We start from the raw sequence: 8,622 nt of genomic DNA on the forward strand, positions 1-8,622 counted from the left end.
TTGCCGTCACAACTACCTATGCACACAAACGTTTTATGATTGTTGTTATTCTCTCAGAATACATTTTAAAAAACACAATAATTAAAAGTGTCAGGACGGGGTTTGTGGGCCGGGGATAGTAGCTTTGAATAAACATAATAACATTCAGAAATTTTACTTTATTGATGAAATTAGCTTATTGTTAAATTAACCCGAGTTTCAAAACTTTGCCTCAAGCTTCGGTAATAGTTTATGGGAATGTCCGTCAATTTCCGCAACGCTAATTCCCTGATAATGTACGCCCACTGCTAATTTTTCTTTTCGCACACGATGTATTTTACTGAGAAGATTTATCAACAATTCTCTTGCTTAACATAACTCAATACCTGAAAACATCGTTTCCAAAAAACAACTTAGATAGTTAATCAGTTCTCACTCTCAGAAGTCCTTCAAATTTGCAAGATTGGGTTTCACCTCTTCCGGTTCAAATGTCATTGGAATCTTGAACGACACACTTTTCCTTGAAAGAATACAACTGAATAACTCCAGAATGGCTTTAAAATCCCCCATATGGAAATTCCATCTTCAGGGTTTATTAACCTTATAGGGACGAAATACGGACCTCACACGACCGAAACACCAAGGAATCGCAATCTACTTTGTGATTATTCCAACCCGTTCAACTCGCACAGAGTAAACGAATTATCCTGAAATATAATTAGTAGCAATGTGGCATTCAACTCGAGAAAGTGAAAGAAAAATTCACTGTCTTGCGCCCGGGTTCTCTTTAAAACTATGTCACGTCGTTGTCTTGCAGAGGATGTCAGGAAAACATTTTTCTAACGCACGTGCGGAGCCTGATTCGGTCACTTTTAAAAGGTACCAAAATTGACCACTTTGTCAATAGATGGCTTTAGATTTGATTTTGTTTTATTTTAGACACCTGTTACACAAACCTCTCTTTTAAAAAACATTTACGCAAAAAAAAATAATTGCTTCTATGTTAAGTTAGCGACGGGAAAAATATTCTCGCAGTCAACTCTCTCTATTTCCTGACGACACCCATCTGCCAGCCCACGTGGTTTTCGGCAGATTTCGCAACGGAAAAGTTGAATCGAGAGCAAAACATTGTCAAGCGTTTCCGTAGGTTTCGATACGGAAATGTTGAATCGAGATAAAATATACATAACAGGAGTGGGGAAGCCTATTATGTTTGCAAACGCCTCCTTGATGTCACAGCTTGTCAACAAAGCACACGCCAAAGCCGACTGATTTACATTAGGCCATCTGTTTATGAATCAGCCAAAACAGCTTCTCTCGTCCTCGCTAGCATAACCGGAGTCCAGTTGGGATTCCTTTTATTGCTAACAGATGATGCAATCGAGAAAAAAATTTTATACCATCTCGCAGCAAAAACAACCATGATAATCTCTTTGTTGCAAAAATCCTTGCCTCTCTAACGGAACTCGAAGCCTTCGGGCCTAGCCCTGATTGACCAAGTAAAATCTCAAGAACTCAAAATTTTGTATTCCAGTCACCCCGAGCTTAAAAGAGGCGCCAAATTTTTACTATGAAACATGCACAGATTTCCCTATAACACTTTGATATAGGCTACTGCTCCTTTCAGTAACATGCGGATTCTGAAGTTGAAAATTCAACCAACCGTTATGCTTTTCACTGCCGTTACAGTGCAACGCGCATTACCGTGGCCACCCAACAAACTTTTTTTACAAGTTAGCCAATCAGGATACGCGAATTTGATTAACGGTCACGCCTCCTTCCAAAGTCCAACAGGCAAGTGACACAACAACGAATTACTAAAAAGATGTCGTTTTGAATTTTATGGCTAACTTGTAAAAAAAGTTTGTTGGGTGGCCACGGCAAGGCGTGTCGAACTGTAATCACTGCAGGAGACAAAACGTTTGGCTCAACAGGGTCAAAAGGTCATGTTCGTGCGTTGTGATTGGCAGTTTTTGATCCACTTTGTCATTCTCTGTATTTTTGTGGTCAGTCGGTTGTCGCCCTAAGCTTGATTGACGGCAGTAAAACACGCAAATCGTGAGCTGGGGTTGAAGTTCAGAGTCCGTATGTTATCGAAAGGCGCAGTAATAATGCCGGTATGGGAAACATGAGAGAATTTGAAAGACTGGTTTCGCAGATAATCAATGGCGCTAAGAAATTAACCAAACGAACAGCATTCTAATGTGAAAACTATAGACGTTTCGTTGGATTTTCAGGAGCTGCTACTTCCTAGAGTGAAAAGGTATGTGCGATGATTGGTTTTTAAATAAAAATTGTATTATTCAGTCTTTTATTTATTGTAAAGTCGAATTGCCAGTCTTAGAAATCCCATACAAACCCGTATTGAGCTTTTTCTTTTTTTCAATGTATTAGCATTTTACATTGAAAAGAAGCATTTTTGGGGCGACTGAAAATTATTTATATCTATTTTTTTTTTATGTTCTAATATTTAATTAAATCAGTATTATTATTATTATTGTTATTGTTATTGTTATTGTTATTGTTATTGTTATTGTTATTGTTATTGTTATTGTTATTGTTATTGTTATTGTTATTGTTATTGTTATTGTTATTGTTATTGTTATTGTTATTGTTATTGTTATTGTTATTATTATTATTATTATTTATTATTATTATTTCTTTTTTTGGTTAACTGTATGAAGTACAACAAGGTTTTTATCCCGCCATCTAATTAGAAGGGAGAGCATACTGGTAAATGCCTTGACTTGGAAAACAGGACTTTATCAAAAAAAAAAAAAAAATTCGGCACAAAGGTCACGTGTAATACAACTGGGGAATGTTTAGTTATTAGCTTTCTTCTCGCCTAAAGGCTAGAGAATTTAACACCTGACTCGTTGAAATACTTTTTTGTTTCAACTGAACTTGTCAAGCATATATACATTGTAATTGTATTTGCGTATAACATCCAGGCCATTCTGTTTTACTTGAACTTGACCATGATGTCATGATGTGAAAACTTCGAATCGTCGCTAAGATATTGTTTTAGAACAGTGAGGTGTTGTTAATCTTCGCACGCCGAGAAAAGCTTCATGTCAAAAATTCAGAAATTAAAAGACTAGCAACGTGTTGTAGGTACCAGTTTCTCCGGAGTTGCTGGGAATCTTAAATTTCCCATTGCTATCACCCTTACAACCAACCCCCCTATCCCCCCTCCCCCCACCACCGAAGTACAAAAGTTTTCGGCCCTAATGGCGCACCACTGGAATATTCGAATGTATTCGAGACATGATTTGCCGCACTTACACAGCTATTTTCGATATTTTGTTAAACAAATTAACATGGAAGTGTAATTAGCGAATCTTAAAGGTGTTGGAAAGTTTGAAACCTTAAACTGCTTTGGTCGCTGCGCACATATTACCTTCGTCATCGGCATACATCTTTTATTATTATTTTTATTATTATTATTATTATTATTATTATTATTATTATTATTATTATTATTATTATTGTTATTATTATTATTTTGGCTTGTAATGTACTGCAGTGTTAAAAGTTAAACTGTTATGATAATATGTAAATAGTGAAAAACAATAAAAAAACGAAATGAATGAATTGTCAATTTCCCATTGCAATATTCATGACCGTGTCACCGAACAATACTCTTTTTAGAAAATTGCATTCAAATTGAAGTTGAATCATCAAAAACAGGACATTATTTGCATCAAAAGTTTACGTCGTCAATTACTGTCATAAATCTTTTTCATTCATTTACCGAAAACCTTTTGTAATTGCCTTCCTGTGACAAGAGAGATCTCCAAATCTGGTACATTTACAGAGGTATGTATAATCAAAAGTATCAGAAATGATATCGAAATGCTTTTGAGAGATGGAAGATAGTTTTTCTCTATTCTCCTTATTTTCGTCTGTTAATTGATTTTATGTCGAGTTTCGCAAGACTTAATTGAAAGTCATTACGGTGTCGAGTGGCTTACGAATTTCAAACCAGCCCCCTTTGATGGTTGAAGGTTAATAAGAGATTTCGAAAACAGCACTGCACTGGGGCGGTAGAAACTCTCCGCGCCTACACGTTCACGTTAATCACATTTCCCCGAAAACACTGCCTAATTTATTGATCAGATTTTCTTCGATTTATATATTCCGTTCAATGGAGTAGATATGAGCTTTGACAGTTTTCGCATGTGAATGTTGTTAGTGGGTTGTTCAAAGCAAGAGAGGATGCAAGCCCCCCCCCCCCCCCCCTCCCGCCATAATTCCGAGAGTATGACAATGAAATTTGAAGGCGAATCTCCATCTAGGAATGTTTCCTTTGGGGTCTGCAACGGGACGTGATGAGAGCACATAACGTGGGTATTTAGTCATGATTTTCAATCGGCCGCCATCTTGAATCTGCCTGCTCGAATTTCTAGATTTCCCCAAACCTTCAGAAAGCGACCAATAAAAATAGTCTACACCCCTGCAACAGAACGTTATAATTACCCCCCTTCTCCCTCCTTCCTCCTCACCCTCCACCAGATGGAATTAATTATCAAATCTGCCGATTTTAACCATAAAAGCTTTGCTTTGCTTTTCAGGAAAAGTAGCAATAACGATAACATTATGCAAGCAGAATCATATGGAACTGAAAAACTTCGTTAGCCAACGTAAACATGAGTTTTCGTTGTCTTAACAAACCATTTAAACGTAACCAATAGTAACTATTTTGCAAGATTTAGTTACATTAATTCAACACCTTGCGGTCCTCTTAGAAATGCTAATTGTTTGTCTTTGATTATTAACAAAGGTAACATTTGGAACTACTAGTGTATCCATTGTGTTGTTGAAGGAAGAAGTCGAAAATTGGTGAGTAGTATAGGTAGAAAATGTCAATTGATTAATTCTGTAAATGACGACTCAAAATACATGTATAGTCTAAGTCGCAAATATTTATATTCTGGTCGCTAAAAAACGATACTAAACTTTGAATAATTTACAAAGACCCCTTCTACATAGATTTTTAAGATCCCGAATGTGGGTCCACCTGGGGTTAGAACCATTGAGCCCCACTGCTCTATCAACTAACATGACTAAGCTGACCGAGTGGCGGTTCATTTTGACTTCATAAGGGACGCAAAGAAGCAAGCGGTATTTTATCGTCACATTCGTGTGACGTCGGGAGGTGTTAAAACAAAATTTATGCCACTTTGTTCACTTTAAGTTCCTGTAGACAAGCTAAAGTATGAGATATGGAGTTCTTTCTCGCTTATTCTTTGTATTTAGCAATTATTCCACGAGAGGGCGAGAGGGCCCGTTGGTTTTTATAATTCCATTTACAACGAGCGCGAATAAAATAGTTGTTGTCAAGCCAAAAACCACGAAGTATTACTAGAACCTGCTGATTTCATTAACATTTAGTAGGAAGGACCGGAAGACAATTTAATGGCTGTTAGAATATATCAACTGGAGCGACCTTGGCGTTTTACGCAATCTGATTGGTGCACTATCTCGGAACATTTACCATTGCTAACCTTTTGCTGAAATTGAATAATGCTTTTGATCATGTGTCTGTCGCACAAATAACTAAAATTATCGAAGAAAATACTCCTAAAACGCAAAAGGAGACTACTATCTCTTGGCAGCTTTTACCTTAATAACTGTTTTCTGAGATAAATCGACCATTTTGTAAAGTACAAACGAATTGAAAGCATCCCAGCTACGAAGTTTGACGATGAGCTTAGATCAGCTCACCTCATCTTTATTTTAGCACTCTCCAGGGAAATTTAACTTAAAGGGGAAGTATCACGCAAATTTGCTGTCATTTCAAAACCCGAAAATGTTTGTCTATCAGGAGAAACAACGAAATTATTGTCAAATTTGTTATAAATTATCACCCCAATGCAATAAAACTGTCGGTTAGTGCCTCTGGCCAGAGACAGAGTAGGCCGGTATTGATTGAAACTTGAAAAATGTTAGGCTTATGTTTTTCAAGTTCTCGCACATTTTTTTTTCAAAAATGCGCTAGAACAGATCGTAAGTTGTTCTTTTCAAGAATTGAGTTGATTTTTTTCCTCTCGTCATTCTAGAATTATTTGGCAGCTGATTGAAGATCTTATTTCATCATTTTTAACAAAAGATTTCAAAAACCCCATGATACTTCCCCTTTAAATCAAATGCAAAGAACGAAATTTAAATAGCTAAATTCAATACATAAGTGAGGAAGTTTTAGCTGAGGAAGGAGACGGCATACAGGTGCCTCGAAGGAGAGGAACAAATGTTGGCAGCCACAAATGAGTCATAAATCAAACTTGCTGAATACCTGTTCCGTTAGCAGCAATGAAAGTCCATTTACAAATTAATAGCCATGGAGTGAATTCAAGAGTAACGAGTCGGCTATTTCTGGGTAATTTCCGTTGAAAATGGACCTTTTTGTGTGTTTGTGTAATAGGAGGTCGCTTCGTTGGCATATATATTTGTACTAAAAAAATATTCTCTTCAATCTAGGTGAATATTTACTTCGCTACTTCGTTGCTAGGAAAATAATCCTAAAGCCACTATTCACCTCGATTTCAGAGAATAATTGTTAAATATCACATGGCCGCTAAGCCAATCAAACCTCTTGAGTCATATTATTCCATGATCCAGGTTTTAGTTAAACTGTATAGCTGAGTTCAAGAAAGGAAGTTGAAGATAAGACAGTGCATTCCATAAATATTCAATTTACCCCCAGGGAGCCCACTTACTTCATTTTGGTATCTCAAAGGGGAGAAAGGATGCTTTTTTTCTGTTTCGTTCAAACACCTGAGGGTTCAAAATGAAAAAAAATGTCAAAAACAAAACAGTAAGAATAGAAAAAAATGCAATTTCAGATCATTCATTTTAATGTTAATGTATCACGATCCTAGGATATGTACTGGCAAGGAGAAAGGAGCTTTTTTCCTCCTTTGGCGAAGTTTAATAAATAAGGCAAACTAAAAGAAATCATCTCTACCTTAAGGGGATCGTGACATTAGGTTTTTATCATCACTATTAAAAAGTCAAAACATATATCTTCATGATAAAGCGTTCTTATTCAGCCCGGTTGCGTACGGAAAAACGCAATATACCGCTTTTGTCCGGTCACGTTTTACATTAGCCGTGGAATGGGGGATGTTAATGGAGAATACAACTGTACATTCCTCTTCCTTGATCTTGTTATACCGAGATAGATGGGTAAAGATAGACAGAAAGATACTTGGATTGAACAATCAACTGACTCACTGGCTTACTTGTACAGGCCACTGCTATTCCGTGATAACTACCCTGACAATTATATACGCAGTTCTTAATTAAATTTTGCTATCAGCTTTAATAGCGCTATTTTACTAGAGGTTATATTACTTCCTCGAATTTCGGTAAGGTGCATAACCAGATGATGTCTGCGGTAGCCTCTTCCCGTGGTTAATTGCACTATAACAGCACGGCATTCACATGAAGATTTTTCTTTAATTATCATTCTCAGGTATTTCTTTTATTTAACCTGAAAGTGAATTTCTAACGGCTTAATATGGTAGACATTTGCCTTTTTTCTATACTGATGATTTAAGTATAAAAAAAGTTATCCAATCCAATCCAATTTATTTTCCTTGTAGGAAAAACAAACATGAAGTCCACGATATGCAAATATTTGATCTCTAATATTTTCTGAAATTCATGTCACGACACAGTTGCAGTGGATTATCAAAAACTTATTAAAAATTAGATCATTGGATAACGCATTTCCAGCGGCCTATGAGATACCAGCCATTATACTATGTCAGTAATAACGGCGAATGAATTTTCTTATGGTTTTCGTGTAAAATGAAATCCGAGTCATGGTTGGTTTATTAAAACAATTATTCCACTCGTGCTTGTGGGATATAACATTTGAAAAAAAATCATATCCAACAAGCACGAGTGGAATTGTTGGATATGACAGGATTATATGGTCAATACGGTGCGTTTCGTTGGCCATCCGTCATTTCATCCCCAATTAACGCGCGCTCGTGCAATAAATGTTAGACTGGTCCGTCGATTTCGCGCCATAGGTATATTTCTAGGACCAAGCCGCCCGGTCTAAGATAAGCTTAGGGGAAATGTCTTTGTTAGTCAGATTGTGTCTGGGCCAAAAAGTACCCGCAAAAAGAATAATACCGTAATTGCAGACAAACTATCGCAAGAAATCTCTGTATTGAAAATGGTTTATTTTGAAGCTCAGCCGGACTCTTGCATGCACGGTCAGTTTAACAAAAAGTCCTGCTGCGAGCTCTAAACATTTTTTGCATTACCGTAAATGGTTTTGAACCCAGGAGGCATGTCATAAGTAAGTACATTGTGCTGACATTGACTGGCGTTCAGGTTTCAACAACTTGAGCGTAAGTCATGGCTTCCTTCGACTACAACTTCCCGAATCCTCTAGTTTCTCCAGTATTTTTGTTCTTTCACACCAATTATGGCTGTTGTTATTTAATCCCAGGTGGAATTACACAGCTTGAATTTGAAAAGGGAATGCCTACTCAATCGCATTCAAGTGTCACCATCATGAAAATGGCTCTCTTGGCAAACAGTCAATTGTTTATTCATATTAATAAAGCTTTTGGCACCCAGTGCGAGTCTGAATTTATTACTTGCAAAGCTCACATGAACAAT

This window comes from Pavona decussata, unplaced genomic scaffold (assembly GCF_977016875.1).
Source record: "Pavona decussata unplaced genomic scaffold, jaPavDecu1.1 SCAFFOLD_92, whole genome shotgun sequence".
NCBI classification, from domain to species: Eukaryota; Metazoa; Cnidaria; class Anthozoa; order Scleractinia; family Agariciidae; genus Pavona; species Pavona decussata.